Below are 22,806 nucleotides of genomic sequence, written 5' to 3'. Positions count from 1 at the left end.
CATCTGAGTATAATTTGAATATACCAGAAAACATAATTCTGCTACGCGGAAACTCGAACACACGCCCCTTGCAAGGCGATCGCGTTCGGCTCCGCGAATCTGCAAGAAAGCTGCTGCTGCCAGGAAGCGTGACACGCAGTCAGGCATCTTTGAAGTTTAACGCGTTTCACTGTAAAAGGCGAAGCTTAAGGGTCCTCCAAATTCGTAAGAATCTATTTTACCATGCATAAATCATGCGTAGATGACTATTGCTAAGATATCTTCCCATATTTCTTCATGGACGGGCTTACCAGCTATTTATCCTACCTAATTTACTTTTTACGTGGTTTCAGTTACTGGTTGTATCCTCGGGCACCTACTGAATAGTTCAACTGCTTATATATTGAAACGGGCAGGGATATAAGGTTGAATGGGACCGTGTTTACTCTGCAGAAGATATGGCTGGTACAACCAGTACGACCGAGGTTAAGGTTAGCCCCACTATGTCGCTTTTTTCGTCTTGTTAGTGATCGTTGTCTTTGTCGCTCTCGTCGCACCGTGACATAATCTCCGGCGGCGAAAGCGCCGACTCGGCGCCTTCTAGATGGCGGCCGCATGATATGTCTTGAGATGACTCACGGGGACGATATCACTTTAAGTGGACGACGGGAAAGCATTGGCTGGAGTTACTTCATAAGTCACCTCACTGAGCTGTAGGAGGATGCGGTAAGAGCCAGAGTTCCGGGAGAGCATGCTTTCCGATAGGCCCACATGCCGTGAAGGAGTCCAAAGGAGGACGATATAGCCGGCAGAGAACTGGACGTCACGGTGACGGTTGTCATAAAGAAACTTTAACCTTGCCTTGATGATATTGCTTTGCTTAGTAACTCAGGGGACCAACTGCAATTGAAGCTCACTGACCTGGAGAGGTAAAGCCGGAGGGTGGGTCTAAAAATTAATCTGCAGAAAACTAAAGTAATGTTTAACAGTCTCGGAAGAGAACAGCAGTTTACGATAGGTAGTGAGGCACTGGAAGTGGTAAGGGAAGACATCTACTTAGAACAGGTAGTGACTGCGGATACGGCTCATGAAACTGAAATAATCAGAAGAATAATACCCCTGTTACATGGGCACTTTAACGGCCGTTAAGGAAAACGGCAGTTGGCCTTAACGGCCGTTAGGCGGAGTTACACGGCAGCGCGAGCGCCGTTGGAAATCCAACGGCGATTGAAATCAACGGAGCTCGCCGGTCTCCGTTGCGCCGCCGCATCCGTCCGTTTCGTCGTGCAGTAGACAAGATGGCAGCCCCTAGCAGCAACGTGTCCGCGCTGCAGGTGAGCGCGCCGGCGCAAAAGCGCTTTGCTCGTAGTGCGCAACCAGGAGAAGCAAATCGGGTGGACAATCACGGTCGCAATCATAAGGTGGCCGGCTAACCGCCATTCCGCGGCTGTTTTGGGGTGCGCGTCGCAAAGTCGTACCACGTTCAACACTGCACCTGCTGAATCGCGCAGACGGTCACTCGCGGTACGAAAGAACAAAGGATATGCACAGTGAAGCTGCGGTTAGTACAAGCGATGAAACGTGAAATGGGGCTCTATTCTGGACACGCATGGCGGCTGCACGGCCGCCATTATCCGCCATGTTTACTCTCTGATTGGCTGTCGAGAGGTCACGTGTTTTGAAATTTGTGCCGGGAAGCGGAAGTTTTGCGAAATGTCATTTTGCGTTTTCATCAAGATGACGAAACGTGACGTGGAGCTGCAAATTTTATGGACTAATACATTTTTTTGCTCCTTGGCAGATATATGGTGATGTTAGCGCTTCAAAAAGAATGTGAGCGGTAGCGTGCAAAAGCCAGTGCAATGCATCTGCAATTGCGCGAATATGTGGTGGCGATTCAAGATATGCGCCATGCCAGCTTGCTGATTGGCTGAAGGAATATCTCGTAGGGAGCGTCACAGGAAGGGCTGTTTCGTAAACGTCATTTTGACGATGCGTGACGTTGCGCAGGGCCGCCATTGCTGAGATTTTCCGCCATAATTTTTGCTGCGGCGAGCCGCGCGAATTATGCTAATGGGCAGCCATATGCAATAGCAGCCAAGAGGAATGCGTATCGCCACATTTTCCCCGTCGTTTGGCACCACGAAAATCTTTTGTTCATAACGCGTGCTCATTGTATTTGCATCGCTCTCGGGTGGTGCTGGCATTTGTGTTTTGGGCCATCGTTTTTTAAAAGAACGCGTTTATACGAAATAATATTGGTTGAATATAGCAAACTTTCAGCAATGTTGTCCACTTTTCACTGCTGCATTTGTATTGTAATCGAGATTAATGCCTTTTCGCACAATCAAAAGTTATGACAACGGCCTCTTTCTAATTTATAAAAAGAAATGTACGCAAGGTGGCGTCTTGAAGTTTCCTCCTGCGGTGCGAGTAACCAGCGAAATGAACAAGAGATGGCAGCGCCGGCGCTTGCGTCGCTCTAGTGGATATCTCTGGCGCGCGCAACGCTATCGGTGATATTAGGCCGTTTCTCATCCAGCCGAGTCGGGCTGAGTCACTTGCGTTTCACGAAATAGCGATAACGTGGCCTAGAACGTGCGCGCATCACCACTGGTAGGTCGCGTATGTTGTCTCAAGAAAGAAAACAAGCGCGTTGGCTCCAACATGCGATGACTCATTCCATTTTCCAGGGACACGCATCCGAGCTACTGAAGCAGACGACGGCTTGTACGCAGCAGACGACGGAAGCGAGAGCCGTTTTCGACAGAATAATCATACGCTTTGAGATAGCTGCTTTATTTTTACTGCGGAGGAAAACTGTTTTGCTTTACCGATAACGCTATATTCAGTGCCTTCATTTCAGTTTCTTAGGCAAAACGTCAAGTTGGCGTCACGTTACGTAAGCAAAACTGGGCCACCAGCGCCATTTTGTTTGCGTCGCGCCTACGTCACGCACCGAAGAAAATGGCGGAATGTCCAGAATAGCGCCCATGGGACGCTTCACCACGTTGAAACCATAACAAACGCAGCCATTTTGCAACGCCATGGATCGGATTGGATCGGCTAATTGAGCTTCTTCGCTAGTTTTGCAAACAATTTTTGCAAATAGTTAAACAAACACATTGTACAGCATGTAGCACAGAAAATAATTGGAGAAACAAAATTTTTTTAGAGTTGGCGAGGTAAAAAGTTCAAGAGTCACGTGATCAATCGTCGAAACGGAAGTGAACCGACTGAGCATGGAAAGTGCCGTGTGAGCGCTGCCACCACCGTTCCGTTCCCACTGCCGTTACGGCGTTCAACTGCCGTTTGCGTTAACGGCCGTTGCAAGTGCCCGTGTAACAGGGGTATAACAATGGGCTGAGGGGCGTTTGGCAGCCATTCTCAAATCATGAACAGCAGGTTGCCACTATCCCTCAAGAGAAAAGTGTATAACAGCTGTGTCTTACCAGAATCACGTATGGGGCAGAAACCTGGAGGCTTACGAAAAGGGTTTTGCTGAAATTAAGGACGACGCAACGAGCTATGGAAAGAAGAATGATGGGTGTAACTTTAAGGGATAAGAAAAGAGCAGATTGGGTGAGGGACCAAACGCGGGTAAATGACATCTTAGTTGAAATCAAGAAAAACAAATGGGCATGGGCCGGGCATGTAACGAGGAGGGAAGATAACCGATGGTCATTAAGACTTACGAACTGGCTTATAAGGGAAGGGAAGCGTAGCAGGGGGCGGCAGAAAGTTAGGTGGGCGGATGAGATTAAGAAGTTTGCAGGGACAACATGGCCACAATTAGTAGATGACCGGGGTAGTTGGAGAAATATAGGAGAGGCCTTTGCCCTGCAGTGGGCGTAACCAGGCTGATGATGATGTCAATCATGATGATGATGATGATGATGATGATGACCTTGCCTGCAACTCGGAAAGGTGACGGTGGGCAACCTGACGTGCCTGGGTGGATGTAGCTATAGCGTCGCGAGCGTACTCAGACGGGGACTCGAGAGCAGTAGGCAGGAGAGTGTCGAAAGGCAATGTGGGGTCACGACCAAAGAGCAAATAGAAGGGGGAGTAGAGAACGGTGCCGAGACGTGACGAGTTGTACGCGAGCGTCACAAATAGAAGCGCGGCGTACCAGTGACATTGGTCTGAGGAGACATACATCGAGAGCATATCTATAAGTGTTTGATTCTGGTGTTCAGTGAGGCCGTTCGTTTGGGGGTGGTATGCTGTCATGAACATGTGTTTCGTGGCACAAGAACGAAGTATATTTTCAATAATCCGAGATAAAACGTAGCGGACCCTGTCTGTGAGAGGGTGGCGAGAAGCTCCGTGGTGTAAGATAACGTCTTGGAGCAGGAACTCTGCGACGTCAGTAGCACAACTGGTCTGGATGGTTTATGTGACGTCATAGCGGGTTGAATATTCTGTTGCAACGGCGACGTAGCTATTTCCGACTCTGGAAGTAGGGAAAAGGCCCAGCAGGTCGAGGCCAACACGATAAAGCGGTTCGGTGGGTATATCAATTGGCTCGAGGGTTCGAGCCCGAAGCAAAGCAGGCTTCTTACGACGTTGGCATGGTTGGCAAGCAGCGACATAACGTCGCACGAAATGGTAGAGTCCAGGCTAGAAAGCCGTCGCCGGACACGGTCGTAGGTCCTGAAAACACCCAGGTGGCCAGCGGCGGGGACATCATGGGGTTGCGCGAGTACAGTAGCCCGGAGATGAGAACGAACGACTATCAGGAGTTCATGTCCTTCTGTGCGCGTATTTCGGCGGTATAAGATGTCGTCCAAAACGAGGAACAAGCCAAGCGAGTGGTCTAACGGATCAGAACGGATGCGGCTGGTGAGGTCGCGCAAGGTTGTATCACGTGCTTGCTTCTCGCCGGTGTAGTGGAAGGCGGAGAGCGTCAATATTCCGGCAGTTGCATCACTGAAGTCAGCAGCATCGACGGGGTACTTAGACAGACAGTCGGCATTCTGATGTATCCTACCGGATTTGTACACCACTGTGTAGGTGAATTTTCGAAGATGTAGTGCCCAGCGACCTAGACGACCCAATGGATCCTGAAGTGTATAGTTTATACAGTCAACAATACTATAATGTACAAGTTTTCTTTATTACATAAAATAATTATGCGGCGTGTGCCACGAAGCCTGGCCACACGCAAACCTGGGCGTTGCTCCAGTCGAATTTTTCGAATCAAAATCATGTGAAATGGGTCCTCTAAAAATTGCATTGCCACGTGTGTGACTGGATTGACTTTTGTTGTTCCCGCCGCAGCATGTGAAACAGTCGTAAGTCGGAGGCAGCCGAGCTGGGAGAGGGAAGCAAGCACCGGAGGAGGAGGAGTGCGCCTGGAGGTGGAGAAGTGGAGCGCGCGCCGGGGAAAGCGTGGGAGAGTGCCACTTGGAGGGGGTCGGGAAGAAGGAAGCGGAGCGCTGCGGAGTAGGCCGAGTCGCGCTGGGTTCACCTTCTCTGGCAGTCGCTACGGGCTCTATGTGCGCTATGGATGTACCGGGTTCGTCTGGCGATGGAGAGGCCGAGCACGAGTCATCGGAAAGCGCCCGGCAGGAGCTCAACAAGACCATCAAAAGGCATGGGCTAGGCGTGTGCAGGGTGCTCCCGAAGAACGTGCTGGGCGGATTACGACGATGCTGGTGTGTCACGTAAAGCGGCATAGTTTAGAAACTCCGCAACAGCATTCCTACGTTTACGCATGACCCGCGTTCATGAAGTGAAACGTCCCTACAATTTTTCGTTTCGCCAATGTTTGTGTAGTGTATAGCTCTATAACGTAGGCATCGTGCTAAGATTCGACGCCTTGTAGGCGTTGGTTTCCTGCGAAAGCAGAGCTTACACATTGACCTTGCTAAGTGTCATCTGTTCTTACAACTTGCCTACCTTGGACTTGAGTCCTCTACAGTTGCACTGAAGGACAGCTGCGTTCGAACACACCGGGCAAGCCGACGTTTTGGAGTAGCAACTTGAGGAATTTAACCTCTAGGTAGGAGGAGAAGTACTTCCACATTTAGTAACACCGAAGAACCATGAGAAGCACTCCGGCAGAAAAGCTCACAAGGAAAGCACAAATTGAACAAACGACTCACTATACCATAAAAAGCGCCCGTCTACATGCTCGGGCGTTTCTAACTCGGGGAGCGTTTGTCAGTTCCAATCATAGTGACAGATGTGGGACACGCAGTTGACCGACGGCGCCATGTATTATATCTTCATGAGCAGGCAGCTAACCAAACATCGTGTGTCACCAGAAGGCATCAAATCTGCCGGATTGGAGACCCTCGCTATGAAATGAAGGAGAAGGTCCAGATTTCCTTTAGTCATAACCATGTGAAGCGGCGTCATGTGCTGGAAGTGGGTTAGGATTAAGCTGGCGGCAGGTAGTTCTTTCGTCCACATTCAGTTGCCTTTACGCTAAATGTTCTGCATTTTCAAATAGAACAAATCACCTACCATATGCTTTCATCTCTTCAATATATGCTACGGCTTCATATGATTCTCAAGAGCAAAAACACAGCCCTTCGGTTCACCGTCTTGTCGACAGTCATCTACAAGTTCAAAAACAGGCTTGAACCATTGGTGTGGACAAATGATTGAAAAAGTTGCCAAGCAGGTATAGAAAGGGCGTGTACAAAAAACTAACCAAAATACACTCGAAGTACTCTCGCCCACGGAACACAACTGTAACAGAACAGAAAAAGGTGATATTCCCGACTAACTTCACATGTCTTGAGCCCTGATCAGTGTTACAGCATTATTTGCACACCGTTTCAAATACTGCCCTAGAGTAATTATTGACCAATAATAGTGAGTTCATGAGTGATTCTCAAACTAACGCTGATGCCAAGCGGCCCTACAAAGACATTGCAATAAGAACATACAGGTTGCTCTGTCTCTAAAAAATGGCTCATGTTTCTTAAACCATATTGCATATTAAATTATATCAGTACAAGATATAAACATGTACAGTTTTGCATGCCTTAATTTTCTACTTGAGTCTAGCCAGCGACATCTCGGCAAAGTTACAAACCTAAAGGCGGGTTGTGATGCCAGCAGGGCATCTGTGCATTAGAGGTACAAACAGTTAACCCTTAGAGTGGACGTACCTCAGCCGCCAGACAATGCTCGTCTTCTGTACGGTCACGTGGACGGAGTGAGCGACTGTCCGCGGCGCCCATGCCTGACGGGTGCGTCCTAAACCGCGCGTGGGCGACTTAGAACGACCACGGGAAATAAAAGGACTTCTATCTGTTTTTAAGGCCTTCGATCGACGTTTCTATTTTCGGTGCTTGCAGAAGCCATGGTGGGCAGCAGAGGTCGGAGTGCCAAAAAAGTGATCATGGGAGTCGTTATGTATGCTCTTGAAACAAGGCGTGTACTTGTGCGCCCGGATGGTTCTCTATCAGAGAGAGAAGGGGGTGTGCAGAATGCTGAGTAGAAATTCTGAAGAAATGTTGGCATGTTTGCAGGCTCCGAATCACCGTGAAATGCGGTTCCCGCGCTTCTGCAATAGTGAGGTGACTGAACGTAGCTTGTGCGACTGCTAGGCACACTCGTAAACTCCGAGCCTATAATAGCTGCAGCCGATGGAGGGATGTCGCAGATAATTTGTGCAATATAGGGGCGGAGTGAGCAATTCTCTGACGCACAAGTGCTGAGTGGACGTGAAGCAGGGATGCAGTTGTTCCACCCCACTTTGTGCCTGCGATTCTGCGGAGAACATTTATAACACAACTAATTTGGTGCTCCAGGGTGGTCAAATGATGAGTCCATCGAAGCTGGTGGTCTAAAATCACGCCGAGAAAACGATGTTTCCGAACCAGCTCGATCACATGGCCACCTGTTGAAAGACCAAAATTTCTAACCGTTTTTCTTGTGAAAGGCAGAACCGCTGATTTGGCATAAGATATATTCATGCCCCGTTCTCTCAAATAATCGCGTATTGCGTTCAAAGCTTCCTGCAACCGATGCTTGACAACTTCTAGAGACGTGTTCGATGGCCATATGCAAATGTAATCAGCATACATAGATATGTTTATGTCAGCTGGAAGTACTGCTGGTAAACCTGCTATTGCTGCATTGAAGAGAAGTGGACTTAATACACTTCCTTGCGGAACTCCTTTATTTATGGTGTATTCGTCGCTTTGGCCGTCATTTGTATTTATATATATCTTTGTGTCTTTCAGGATGTTAGCGATCCATTTGAGGACTCTACCATGCACTCCGAGAGTTGCGAGTCCAAGCAGAACGTGAAGGTGGCTAACCGAGTCCAAGGCCTTCTTAATATTGTAAGCACTATTAACGTACTTCGTCGTTTTCATTTGTACATAGCCATCATCATCATCCCTGCTCTTCGACTTCTTCGCGCGTGAGCTGGGGGCGTTGCCTTTTGTGGAATAAACAGCGCTGGACAACTTGATCGGTCTCGGTATTATAAAGTGGTGGAGGTACGTCAAGATCCCGACGTCCTCTCGCGTTCCCGTCCTCCCTGGAGCTCCGTTCCGGTCGCCGCCTGCACCCAGCTACCCCTACAACAATGGACCTTTCCAACCCCGGCCCTTCCGGCGCCTCAAACACTACCACACAGACGACCCCACCTGCGGCGCCCTCTTGGACTGTGACGAGCCCTCAGCGCGATCCCCCTGTCTTTGCGGGACTCCGCGGTGATGACGTAGACGATTGGATCGACCACTACGACCGCGTGAGTTCTTGCAACAAGTGGAATGACACCCAGATATTGAGGCACGTCGCCTTCTACTTGACCGGTGTTGCAAAGACGTGGTATTTCAACCACGAATCCGACATCGCGGATTGGTCCACGTTTACCTCGAAGCTGCGGCAAATCTTCGCTTCCTCGTCTGGCCGTGCAGAAGTCGCCAAACAGAAGCTGGGAACGCGCCGCCAACTTCCCCAAGAGTCTTACACGTCATACATAGAGGATGTCTTGGTTCTGTGCCGCCGTGCGAATCCTAGCATGACGGAAGCCGAACGCGTTCGCCACATCTTAAAAGGCATTGGGCCTGTCGCGTTCAACGCCTTAATCGTGCAAAATCCGGCTTCTGTCCAAGACATCACTTCAACGTGTCAACGCCTCGACGAGCTGCAGTCTATTCGTCTTCCACATGACAGCAGCGATCCTCAGGTTCCTTATTCTCCAGATCCACGTGCTCTTATCCGCACTATCATCCGCGAGGAGCTTCAACTACAGGACCTACAGCGTCCCCCTGCTGCCTGCGCACCCACCCCCACCTTCGACTTGCGCGAGGTCGTAAAGCAGGAGTTGACAGCGATGACTACACCCACGACGCATCTTGCTCCGGTACCGCGCTCCACACCTACCTACGCAGATGTTGTTTCGCTACCCACCCCTACCGTGACTTCCGTGCCTACTGGCGTTTCCTATGACCATTTGGCTTCGATGGGAAGCAGAGCACTTGCTGCGCCATCGTACCCTCAGTGGCGTCCACCTCGTCCGGTTTGTTTTTACTGTGGTATACGCAGCCATATATCTCGCTTCTGCCGCCGGCGCCAGCAGGGTGAAAGTCGAGGCTATGCTGAGCGCGTAAGAGACCGCACTCGCCGATCAGACGACTACTATCCCGGACCGCACTCGTTCGCTCAACAGCGTTCGCCGTCTCCACCAGCTGCTCCCAATCTGCCTCATAGTTCCCGTTCGGCCAGACGTCGTTCTCCATCCCCTTACCGGCGCTCTACATCACCGCTTCGTCCCACTTCCCATTTTGTCGACCAGCACTCGGAAAACTAACTGTTGCAGTTTTTGGAGGGGAAACTGCTCCTTATCGGTCTTCAAAAATTCCTCCTGTTCGCCCGGCCAACATGCTTTCTGTGACTGTCGAAGGTGTTCCCGCGTCAGCTCTCATCGATACCAGTGCCGCCGTTTCTGTTCTTCGGAGTGATCTGTGTTCCCGGCTCCGTAAAGTAAAAACGCCTTATCTTGGACCTATTTTGCGTGGTGCTAATAATGCATTCATTCACCCTGACGGACAGTGTACTGCTCGTGTTCTCATCGACGGCATACGCCACCACATCGAGTTTATCATCCTTCCAACGTGTATCTATGAACTTATACTTGGTTGGGACTTCCTACATTCTGCTTCAGCCGTCATTTCATGTAGAGAGGAAGTTGTCCACATCACGGATACAGAGCTTGAACCTGTTGCGGACTCTTCACTTTTATGCGTGAACTTGGCCATCGCTGCAGACTACGTCCTGCGTCCTGGTCACGAAGACGTTGTAGCCGTAACATCCAGTGAGATCGCCGTCGGAGACGCCCTAGTCGCCCCTTCTTCCCGCTGTACTTCTCGCGGAATTCTCATTGCCACCTGTCTCGTCCGGTTTTCACGCGGTCGCGCCCTTCTGTCTGCTTGCAACACGACCCCGGATCCTGTGATGCTGCCCAAAGGGATGACTGTGGCAACCCTCGCCGACACTCAACCTATCTCTCTTGTCACGCTTTGCCCTTCTTCATCGCCAGCACCAACCTCTGGTTTGGATGATTCTTTCCCTCCTCCAGCCGTTCTTGGTTCTGACCTAACAGCCGCGCAGTCCGAAGCCTTAATGGTGGTGTTGGCAAAACACAAAGCCTGTTTCGATAGCTGTTCCCCTGTGTTGAGCCAAACTCCTGCGGCTACACACCGCATCGAAACCGATGTTTCCGTTATAATACGACGACGCCCCTATCGTGTATCGCCGTCCGAACGAAAGGTCATTGAACAACAGGTCGCTGACATTCTTGCGCGGAAGATAATACGACCTTCATCCAGCCCATGGGCGTCTCCCGTGGTCCTGGTAAAGAAAAAAGGTGTCTCAGTTCGCTTTTGCGTGGATTATCGAGCGCTCAATAAGATCACACGCAAGGACGTATATCCAATACCTCGAATTGACGACGCTTTGGACACACTACAAAAGGCGGAGTATTTCTCCAGCCTTGATCTTCGATCAGGATATTGGCAAATTCCAATGAACGAGACTGACAAAGAAAAGACCGCATTCGCTACACCGGATGGCCTTTATGAATTTAACGTGATGCCTTTTGGCCTTTGTAATGCTCCTGCCACATTTGAGCGCATGATAGACAACGTACTTCGTGGTCTAAAATGGAAGACATGTCTCTGTTATCTGGACGATATTGTCATCTTTTCGTCTGACTTCAGCCAACATCTTCATCGATTAGACGATGTTCTCAAGTGCCTTGCGAATGCTGCTCTCCAGATCAATACGAAAAAATGCAAATTTGCAAGCAAAACAATAAAAGTATTGGGTCACGTCGTCTCAAAAGATGGCATCCAGCCTGACCCCGAAAAGATTAGTGCCGCTCTTCAGTTTCCTCGTCCCCAGCAACAGAAAGGTCTACGTAGCTTCCTCGGCTTGGCGTCATGGTTTATACGCAACTTCACAGCAATAGCAGCTCCTCTAGACAAGCTACTGGTTACCGGTGCCTCTTTCACGTGGACTAGCGACTGCGAGTCGGCTTTTCAAGCTCTTAAGCGGCATCTTACTTCCGGACCAGTGCTTCGCCACTTCGATAATCGTGCCCCCACCATACTCCATACTGACGCAAGCGCACAAGGTATTGGCGCAGTACTTCTGCAACGGAATACAGCATCTAAAGAGCAAGTCATAACATATGCCAGCCGAACACTTTCTCCAGCTGAGCGGAACTACACCATTACAGAGCAAGAGTGCCTGGCTATCGTTTGGTCGATTCAGAAATTTCGCCCATACATTTACGGCCGCCACTTCACCATGGTCACCGACCATCATGCTCTGTGTTGGCTGTCATCAATGAAAAACATGTCAGGACGCTTAGGACGCTGCATACTCCGCTTGCAGGAATATGACTTCGCTATAACGTACAAGTCTGGAAAACGCCATCATGATGCAGACGCATTGTCTCGCTGCCCACTCTCACTCTCTCCAGGTAACGCGCCGTCGTCTTCCCAACCACGTCGTTCCGATGCTACGCCTGCCTCTCACCAACTCTCGATAACGCCCCTGGACAAAGTTACGCTTTCATCACGCTTTGATTTCGTCTCGCTTCAGCGGGCCGACTCCTACTGTCGAGCTCTCATGGATCGCCTTAGTGGGTTCGCCGAACCACCCAACAGCCGCTTGCGACGCCAACTTCGACAATTCCGCCTTCAAGGTGGCGTGCTACACCGCTACGTTTACCACCCAACAGGTCACCGGTGGGTACCAGTTCTACCTCGCTGCCTTCGTTTGCGGGTATTAGAGGCACTTCACGACGATGTATCGGCTGGCCACTTAGGCTTCCACAAGACTTACGACCGCATAAAGACCCGCTGCTTCTGGCCTGGCCTATCCTCAACGGTGGCCAAATACATTGCCTCTTGTGCTTCATGTCAGCACCGCAAATGCTCGACATCCCCTCCCGCCGGTTTACTACAACCCCTCCCTTGCCCGGACGCACCTTTTGAATTTGTTGGCGTTGATTTATATGGTCCCTTGCCGTTGACACCCTCCGGTCACCGGTGGATTGTCACTTCGGTCGACCATTTAACAAGATATTGACACGTGTACTTGTCTTTATCGGGCGACAAGTTTTGTCGCCTAACAAATGTTATCACACAGCGCGGGACGCGCCTGCATGTATCCGAAGTTTCTGGAAAGTTATCGATGCTTCTATCCGCTGTCTGTTGTCGCCGAACGTTGTGTTACCTGATTTCATCGCTTGACACGAACGGTGTAGAACATTTTAGAAGGCATGCGGGTCCCAACGTTTAATCTGGAACATTCGATGATTGCTGTATAAAAGCCGACGCGCTTGAGCCGCTGATCAGATTTTCGACGATCGCCGACTGTGTTCGCCGCTTTCGTTGTGCTATAAGTGTAGCCTGTTTTGTGGGCACAGGTTCGTCCAATAAAAGCTAGTTTTGTATTCCACCGTACTGCTTCTTTCTTCGCCGTCACTACCACGTGACATCTGGTGGAGGCGCTTTACGTCCATGTACCGGACGCCCCCGACAAGCCGTAATACAAGCCCGGACCGCAAAGACAACACCAGCGCCGTCCCGGAACATCGAGCAAGCCGCCGTCTTCAACAGCTGCCCCCGGAGCACGGACTTCTACCTGAGAAGACCAAGAAGATTGTGGACAAGGCAACCCCAATGGCAGCCCCAGCATCCCCCATCGTGCTGCAGCAGCCCAGGGAACCTCCGACGTTCCGCGGATCAACATTCGAGGACCCGGAAACCTGGCTCGAAACGTATGAGAGGGTCGCTAAGTTTAACAGTTGGGACAGCGACGACAAGCTGCGGCATGTCTATTTCGCATTGGAAGACGCCGCCAGGACGTGGTTAGAGAATCGGGAAGCCACCTTAACGACGTGGGACCTTTTCCGAAGCGGCTTCTTGCACACGTTTACAAGCGTCGTGCGAAAAGAGCGAGCCCAAGCTCTACTAGAAACCAGAGTGCAGCTGCCAAACGAGACGATCGCAATCTTCACGGAGGAGATGGCCCGTCTTTTCCGGCACGCCGACCCGGAAATGTCGGAGGAGAAAAAAGTTCGCTTCCTGATGCGCGGCGTCAAGCAAGACCTTTTCGCCGGACTTATTCGTAACCCACCGAAGACTGTGGCTGAGTTTTCTGCAGAGGCATCGACGATCGAGAAAACTCTGGAGATGCGCACCCGGCAATATAACCGCCAGGGGCACACGCCGCCGTATGCCATCCAAGGACTAGGTTCGGACGACCTTCAAGAGACCATCAGGGCCATTGTGCGCGAAGAACTGCGCAAGGTCCTGCTTTCGTCGCAGCCTCAAGTGGCCTCTATCGCCGACATCGTGAAGGAAGAGGTGTACCGATCCCTTGGAGTTCCTGAGGTGCAACCAGAACCACCGCAGCCGGAAGCAATGACCTACGCCGCCGCCGTCGCCCGCCGTCAAGGCCCCCCTGCGCGACCGCGCCAAGCTCCTGCAACACCGCAATTCCGTCGTCCACCGCCGCCGCCGCCAGCGCGCCCACCCGTCGCCCAGCGCACCTATACGAGGAAGACGGACATTTGGCGAGCCCCCGACCACCGCCCGCTCTGCTATCACTGCGGAGAAGCCGGCCATGTGTACCGCCGATGCCCATACCGCGACATGGGACTCAGAGGGTTCGCCGTCAATGCGCCGCGTCCACAGCTTGGGGAGCGCCCACGTGACATTGCCGATTACCTAGCCGCCACTCAGTGGAACTCTCGACGACCGTCCCGTTCGCCGTCACCAGGCTGCTACCTGTCGCCGCAGCGCCGTCCATACACTGGCCCAGCCCGGGGCCGCTCTGCGAGCCCATACCCGGAAAACTAAAAGCAGCAACCGATGGAGGTGCGGTTGCTGTTCGTCGACCTGACGAAGATCCTCCGCCGCCGACGAAGACGACGAAGAGACCATCTCGACGACATAACGACACGCCGCCGTCCCGACGAAGTCTGGAAGCCAAAACTACACCGACGAAAGACGACTTGACGACGCGACGTTCCAACCTCAGTTCAACACGACGCAGCCGTGATCCAACGCCAAGACCTAACTGCAATGCCAGACAAAGACCAACCGACCTCGACGTGCTTCTCGACGGCCACGCAGTCACTGCCTTAGTCGACACAGGGGCCGATTACTCCGTAATGAGTGGACACATCGCCGCCCAGTTGAAGAAATTTAAGACCGCATGGGAAGGCCCTCAGATTCGCACCGCTGGAGGACACCTCATCACGCCGACTGGGATCTGCACGGCAAGAATAACCATTCATGACCGGACTTACCCTGCCACCTTCGTTATCCTCCAACAGTGTTCACGAGGCGTCATTCTCGGTATGGACTTCCTGGACCAACACGGCGCAATCATCAACCTGAAGTCGAAGTCAGTAACACTGTCGGAAGATAAAGCAATGCCGCCGGAGAGCCCTCGTAGTCACCACGCCTTGAGTGTGCTCGAAGATCAAGTGAGCGTCCCGCCTCGCTGCAGCATCGTTATTTCGGTCAGCGCCGAAACACCCGCTGACGTAGAAGGCGTCATTGAAGGCGACCAACGTCTACTGCTAGACCATGAAATTTGCGTCGCAAGAGGGATCGCTCGACTGCATGGAGGGAAAACTCAAGTGTTGCTGACAAACTTCAGCCAGGAGTTCAAGCACATCAACAAGGGCACGACGATCGCGTACATCGAGGAAATTCTGGAAACAAGTAATGCGTTTGTCCTCTCGGATTCCGCCGCATCTACCCCGACGACCATGGTTCCCGAACCAGACTACGACATTAATCCAAATCTCCCTATGATTAAGCAACAGCAGCTCAGAAGTCTGCTCCGACGATACAAAGGCTGCTTTTCGACGTCATCGAGGATTCGACAAACACCAGTCGCCAAGCATCGCATAATCACCGAGGAATGCGCTCGCCCACTCCGTCAGAGCCGTTACCGAGTTTCGGCGCGAGAAAGTGAAGCTATAAGAGAACAAGTCGACGAAATGCTGCGCGACGACATCATCCAGCCGTCGAAAAGCCCGTGGGCATCCCCTGTTGTTCTGGTAAAGAAAAAGGACGGAACCCTACGTTTCTGCGTCGATTATCGTCGTCTGAACAAGATCACGAAGAAGGACGTATACCCCCTCCCACGGATAGACGAGGCATTGGATCGGCTCTGCAACGCTAAATACTTCTCGTCCATGGACCTAAAGTCTGGCTATTGGCAAATAGATGTCGACGAAAGAGATCGCGAAAAGACCGCCTTCATCACCCCAGACGGCCTCTACGAGTTCAAGGTTATGCCATTCGGACTGTGCTCGGCGCCTGCAACGTTCCAGCGCGTGATGGACACAGTTTTAGCAGGATTGAAGTGGCAGACCTGCCTCGTATACTTGGATGACGTCGTCGTCTTCGCCGGAAATTTCGACGTTCACCTTAGGCGGCTGGCAACAGTACTAGAGGCCATCAGGTCATCAGGACTTACTCTGAAGCCGGAAAAGTGCCGCTTCGCTTACGAGGAGCTTCTATTTTTAGGCCATGTCATCAGCAAATCTGGAGTCCGCCCCGACCCGCAGAAGACAGCTGCCATAGCAAAGTTCCCACAGCCCATCGACAAGAAGGCAGTGCGTAGATTTCTTGGCATGTGTGCCTACTACAGGCGATTTGTCAAGAACTTTTCACGCATCGCTGAGCCGCTGACGCAGCTAACTAAATGCGACGTCGAGTTCAAGTGGGAAACGCCGCAGGCAGAGGCATTTCAAGAACTCAAACGACGCATGCTGTCGCCGCCCGTACTTGCGCACTTCGACAATCACGCCGATACCGAAATCCACACTGACGCCAGTAGCCTAGGCGTCGGCGCCGTCCTGGTCCAGAGAAAAGATGGACATGAACACGTGATAGCTTACGCTAGCCGGTCGTTGTCAAAAGCGGAAGGCAATTATTCTACAACCGAAAAGGAATGCCTCGCCATCGTTTGGGCTACAGTGAAATTTCGCCCTTACTTATATGGCAGGCCATTGAAAGTCGTCAGCGACCATCACGCCTTGTGTTGGCTAGCGAATTTAAAGGATCCCTCAGGACGGCTGGCACGGTGGAGCCTCAGACTACAAGAATACGACATTACTGTAACATACAAGTCCGGACGAAAACACTCAGACGCCGATTGCCTATCCCGCGCCCCCATTGACCCGCCGCCGCAAGATGACGAGGATGACGACGCCTTCCTTGGATTAATAAGCGCGGAAGACTTCGCCGAACAACAACGAGCGGACCCGGAACTTAAAGGCCTCGTCGATTATTTGGAAGGGCACACCGACGTTGTCCCCAGGGCATTTAAGCGCGGATTATCTTCCTTCACGCTTCAAGACAGTCTACTTATGAAGAAGAACTTCTCGCCAGTCCGCGCCAATTACCTTCTTGTTGTCCCGTCAGGACTTCGTCCAGAAGTATTGCATGCCCTACATGACGATGCGACCGCTGGACACCTCGGATTTTCCCGGACACTATCGAGGAACAAGAAAAGTATTATTGGCCGCGCCTGACCGCCGACGTCGCCCGTTATGTCAGAACATGCCGAGACTGTCAGCGACGCAAGACACCGCCGACAAGGCCAGCCGGATTACTACAGCCAATCGAGCCTCCTTGCCGACCATTCCAGCAGATCGGGATGGACTTGCTGGGACCCTTTCCGACGTCAATAACCGGAAATAAGTGGATCGTCGTGGCGACGGACTACCTCACCCGCTTCGCTGAAACAAAAGCACTGCCGAAAGGTAGCGCAGCCGAAGTGGCGAAATTCTTTGTCGAAAACATCCTGCTGCGACATGGCGCCCCAGAAGTCCTCATCACCGACCGAGGAACGGCCTTTACAGCGGAGCTCACCCAAGCCATTCTGAAATACAGTCAGACAAGGCACAGGAGGACAACGGCTTACCACCCGCAGACGAATGGTCTTACGGAGCGGCTGAATAAGACCCTCGCCGACATGCTAGCGATGTACGTCGACGTCGAACACAAGACCTGGGATGCCGTCCTGCCGTACGTAACATTCGCTTATAACACGGCGGTGCAAGAAACAACACAGATCCCGCCGTTCAAGTTGGTTTACGGCAGGAACCCGACGACGACGCTCGACGCCATGCTGCCGCACGTAACGGACGAAGAGAATCTTGACGTCGCTACCTATCTCCAGCGCGCCGAAGAAGCCCGACAGCTCGCCCGCCTGCGGATCAAGAGCCAGCAGAGGACCGACAGCCGACACTACAACCTCCGACGACGCTTCGTCGAGTACCAGCCTGGCGACCGTGTTTGGTTCTGGACCCCGATACGCCGACGAGGACTCAGTGAGAAACTACTCCGACGATATTTCGGACCCTACAAGGTCATCCGACGTATTGGCGCACTGGACTATGAGGTCGTGCCAGACGGCATTTCGCATTCACAGCGGCGCCGCGCACGATCTGACGTGGTCCACGTGGTGCGCCTTAAACCCTTTTACGGACGCTGACGAACTTCGTTATTTTTGTTTTCTTTGCTACGAGTGCTTTTGTTTATTAACTTCGTTTGTTTGCAGCATCGGGTCGATGCTTTTTGAGAGGGGGGTATTGACACGTGTACTTGTCTTTATCGGGCGACAAGTTTTGTCGCCTAACAAATGTTATCACACAGCGCGGGACGCGCCTGCATGTATCCGAAGTTTCTGGAAAGTTATCGATGCTTCTATCCGCTGTCTGTTGTTGCCGAACGTTGTGTTACCTGATTTCATCGCTTGACACGAACGGTGTAGAACATTTTAGAAGGCATGCGGGTCCCAACGTTTAATCTGGAACATTCGATGATTGCTGTATAAAAGCCGACGCGCTTGACCCGCTGATCAGATTTTCGACGATCGCCGACTGTGTTCGCCGCTTTCGTTGTGCTATAAGTGTAGCCTGTTTTGTGGGCACAGGTTCGCCCAATAAAAGCTAGTTTTGTATTCCACCGTACTGCTTCTTTCTTCGCCGTCACTACCACGTGACAATATGCCGAGACTGCCCCTCTGCGATCCGGCACCGCTTCTGAGGTCGCCGACTTTTTATTTCACGCCATCGTATTGCGCCATGGGGCTCCTCGCGTTCTTCTCAGTGACCGTGGCAAGGCGTTCATTTCGCAAGTTCTCGAGGAAGTTCTTCGAGCCACTAATACCGTCCACAAATCTACTGCTACTTATCATCCGCAAACCAATGGCCTTACCGAGCGCTTCCACCGTACGCTGTCTGACATGATTTCCATGTACATCCGTCCTGACCACACTGACTGGGATAAAATTCTTCCTTTTGTGACATTCGCATATAATACTGCTATTCAACGGACTACCGGCTACAGCCCTTTCTTCCTTATGTATGGACGATCTCCTTCCACCATATTCGACAGAGAACTATTTCTCGCACCTTCTTCGCCTAACGCGTCACTTCCAGAATATTTTGCTGCCAGAGTTGCCCATTGCCGTCAAATCGCCCGGCAAAGCACAGAAGCTACCCAAGCTGAGCGCAAGCGTTACTGCGACAACAAACGCCGTGACCTACGTTTTCACCCTGGAGACCAAGTCCTGCTTTGGACTCCAGTCAGCACCCCAGGCCTCTGTGAGAAGTTCCGTCCACGCTACATTGGCCCATACACCGTTGTGCAGCAAACATCTGCAGTGAACTATCTCGTCCGCCCAGTACACTCCGTCACTGACCAGCGCCGCCGGAATGCCGAAATTGTTCACGTCTCGCGGATGAAGCGCTTCACTCCACGTTTAGATAATCTCTAATCTGCGGCCAGGCTGGCCGCTTCCATGACGGGGGGAAGTTAGTGTAAGCACTATTACCGTACTTCGTCGTTTTCATTTGTACATAGGCATCATCATCTTCCCTGTTCTTCGACTTCTTCGCGCGTGAGCTGGGGGCGTTGCCTTTTGTGGAATAAACAGCGCTGGACAACTTGATCGGTCTCGGTATTATAATATCAATAAACACAGCAGCAGCAATGTTCCCACAGCTAATGTCGTGGTCAACGAACGTTACCAAGTCAAAGATGCAGTCCATTGTGCATTTGCGTTTTCTGAAGCCGGCCATTTGATCTGGTAGACAACTGCTGGATTCTATCCACCATTGCTGTCTAATATCGATCATCTTTTCCATCACCTTTGAAACACAGCTCGTTAAACTAACAGGATGGATGGAGTCAAAAGACAGTGGCGTTTTGCCAGGTTTTAGCAATGGGACTACGTTAGCGATCCTCCAAATCACAGGTATATCTACTTCCTCCCACATCTTGTTTAACACGTGTAGGAGAGTGGACGTGCCTGTTGAGCCAATGTTTTTCAAGGTACAATAAGAGATGTTGTCAGGACCAGTCGCTGTACTTTGGCGTGTCTTCGAGAGAGCGTGCTGCAGTTCTTTTAGAGAGAACAAAGTATCCAACTAGGTATGAGGTATATTGCAAGCATTATCAATTTGTTGTTGCAACGAAAAGTTAGATTGATCTTGAATTGATACAGTATTTGCAAAAATTTACTAGGGTTGCGCCGAACTTGTTTCCAATTTCGCGTTCAGATACGCCAAGAGCTGTAGCAAGGCTTTTGAAGGGATTACATTGTGATACCGGATGACCATCGGCAAGGAAGTGAAGGCGGTAAGCAACGTACAGAACTCACGCCACCGTTGCTGTTCCAGTTTTTGCATGTCTCGGTTAGATTTTCTGTGTGCAGCTTGACTTTCTTGATAATCTTCAAACCGTCCAGAACGACGAAACCGACGCTCAGCTCTCCGTCTAATGGCTCGGAGTCGTTCATAGTCTGGGTCGACACTGTTTTGTCCCTCCGGAACATTTGTGTATCGCGTAGCCCTAGAGTAATTTCTTAGTACCGACGACATGAATGTGTCTAGGTCATTTACATGGTTCGGTACCGCAGGATTATATTCTCAAAATAGTTGCCAATTAGTAAGTTTAGTTACTCTGGGAGATCTTGCCGGATGCATAAGGGGGTGCGCTATGAGAATTGGGTAGTGGTCACTACCCCGTGTATCATAATCTGTCCACCATTTAATACCACGCGTAAGGTCAAGGGAGGCTATAGTATTATCAAGACAACTAGCGTAATTGTAGCCTCTTAAAAAGGTAATCGATCCATCATTGAGCACAAGACCACATGAGTCTATAGCCTTTTCTAAAGACCTGCCTCTTGCATCAGTGTGGCTACTGCCCCAGGTAACGTTATGAGCATTGAAGTCCCCGCAGAATAGGACTGGTCCTTGAATCCTTCGAAAGAAATGCATGAAAGTTGACTCAGTAATTCGCGATACTGGTTGCATGTAAACGCAAACAATGGTCACAAGTAGCTTTTTAAATTGAACTTTACAGGCAACGAACTCAAGGACATCAGAATCCGAGGAAAAGAGAAGAGAGGAAGGTAGATCGTGTCTGACGCATAACATAGTTTGGCTAGGGTTCGGAGTTCGTGAAGACGAGTATATTACGTAGTTCGAAAGACGGAAATTACGGTCTACACCGGCTACGTTAAGACACACAACGGGGAACTTGTATTGCGAAACAAGCTTCCTGAAGTCTGCACTCTTAGATCGAATGCCATTTGCATTCCATTTGAATGCGGTTGTGTTTCGAAAGCAGTTATCCATCTGGCCAGCCATTGTGCTATGTTGTAAGCTACTTTTGTAGTACCAGTGGTTCTAACGAAAGAACTGCGCTCACCTCTGGAAGGTTGTTTCCAATAGGAAATTCCCACAGAATTGCTTTCAACGCAACAAAGAGCATAGTCACCACCATATGCTGCTGAGATGGGGCCCTATAAGCATTCTTGATGATTGTTGGTCTGTGTTCTTACTTCTGTTATGTGGTGATGTGGAAACGAATCCCGGTCCTCGCGGTGATAATGAACCAACACTTAGCACAATCTTGGCAGAATTAAAGAGTCTGAAACTTGCCGATTCAAAGCGCGACGCTACTCTTACTGAAATTAACGAAAAGCTGTCCAAACTAGACGAAGTTCTCGCGATATCCAAGGCAAACGAAGAAAAGATACTTAAGCTCGAGGAAACAGTACAGCACTTACAGAATGTTGTGGCTGCACAGGGAAAACAACTGATAGATTTTGAGGACCGCAGCCGTAGGAATAACTTAGTAGTCTTCGGAATAAAGGAAGATGCTAGTGAAACCCGGTCCGATCTTGAAAGAAAGCTTCTTCAAGACATTTGCAGGGACAAGCTAGGAGTGAATATTGATTCTCTGGAAGGTATACACAGAATTGGCAAAAAACGCTATAATCAACCAAGGCCTGTTATTCTTCGGCTCTACAATTACAACGAAAAAATAGCCGTACTTACAAATGGCCACAAACTGAAAGATTCCGGAGTGTCAATATCTGAAGACTACTCGCAGGCAACTGCAAAAATAAGGAAACTGCTTTGGCAATCCTATAAGAGCGAAAAACGCCCCGGTGATAAAATAAAGCTCGTCTACAACAAACTGCATGTAAATGGTAACATTTATGCGTGGGACGAGCAGAACAACAGCAGGGTATTGCTGCGCAAAGCAGCCCACACGTCCCAAGATTGACGAACAGATACCACCGCACGCGTTGTGGAAAAATCACTTCGACTAATATGTTTGAATGCGCAAAGTTTGTGCAACAAGCAAGACCGGCTCGAACAGTTATTACTCTCCTATGATCCACACGTGGCGATTATATCTGAAACTTGGCTTCATGCCGACATTCCTGATAGCTGCGCCGTACCGCCTTCATACACATGCTACAGAAAGGACCGCACCACGAGGGGCGGCGGAATTGCCATTCTCGTTAAGGCTGGATTGTCTTCTGTCCTTTTGCCCGATGTTTCCACCTTTCATGAATGCGTTTCCTGTAGGCTGATGTTCTCAGGTAACCAAATAACTATTGTTGGTATCTATAGGCCTCCTGGGGCGGGACCAGTATATTTACTGGAATTATATGATTACCTAGAAAAGTACTTACATCAGAATATTATAATTGCAGGTGACTTTAATCTTCCCCACATTGATTGGGGCACCATGAAGTTTAGTCCCCCCGATGCGCATAGCTCAGAAGTATTACTTGATATATTGTTAGCGTATAATCTAGTCCAGACTGTACACTCTCCTACACGCGTAACTAGTTCAGCTTCCTCAATTCCAGACCTCATTTTATGTTCCGCAGGCATAAAAAATTGCATTACTGAAGTTTACGAGGGCATTTCTGATCACAAACTGGTCTACTTTAACTGCATGCTCCCTCGCCAACTGGGAACGTCCTCGCCAAAATTAC

The 22,806-nt window shown here is 50.6% G+C and overlaps 1 protein-coding gene across 3 annotated transcripts in view; it reads left to right on the top strand.

Annotated features, from left to right (window-relative positions):
* Window positions 1-22,806, top strand: part of LOC135918035 (solute carrier family 41 member 1-like) — a 640,016-nt gene that overhangs the window by 53,981 nt on the left and 563,229 nt on the right. The window contains exons 2-3 of one of the 3 annotated variants that reach the window (XM_070538277.1): window positions 5,263-5,639; window positions 8,187-8,288. The exons of the other annotated variants lie outside the window; for them this stretch is intronic. The gene's annotated coding sequence lies outside the window, so the exon portion shown is untranslated. The remainder of the gene's footprint in view (window positions 1-5,262; window positions 5,640-8,186; window positions 8,289-22,806) is intronic. 3 annotated transcript variants of the gene reach the window in all.

The sequence above is a fragment of the Dermacentor albipictus genome, chromosome 5 (assembly GCF_038994185.2).
Source record: "Dermacentor albipictus isolate Rhodes 1998 colony chromosome 5, USDA_Dalb.pri_finalv2, whole genome shotgun sequence".
In the NCBI taxonomy this organism is placed as follows: Eukaryota; Metazoa; Arthropoda; class Arachnida; order Ixodida; family Ixodidae; genus Dermacentor; species Dermacentor albipictus.
The sequence above is the reverse complement of the archived record's forward strand: the minus strand, read 5'-3'. Positions and strand labels throughout refer to the sequence as shown.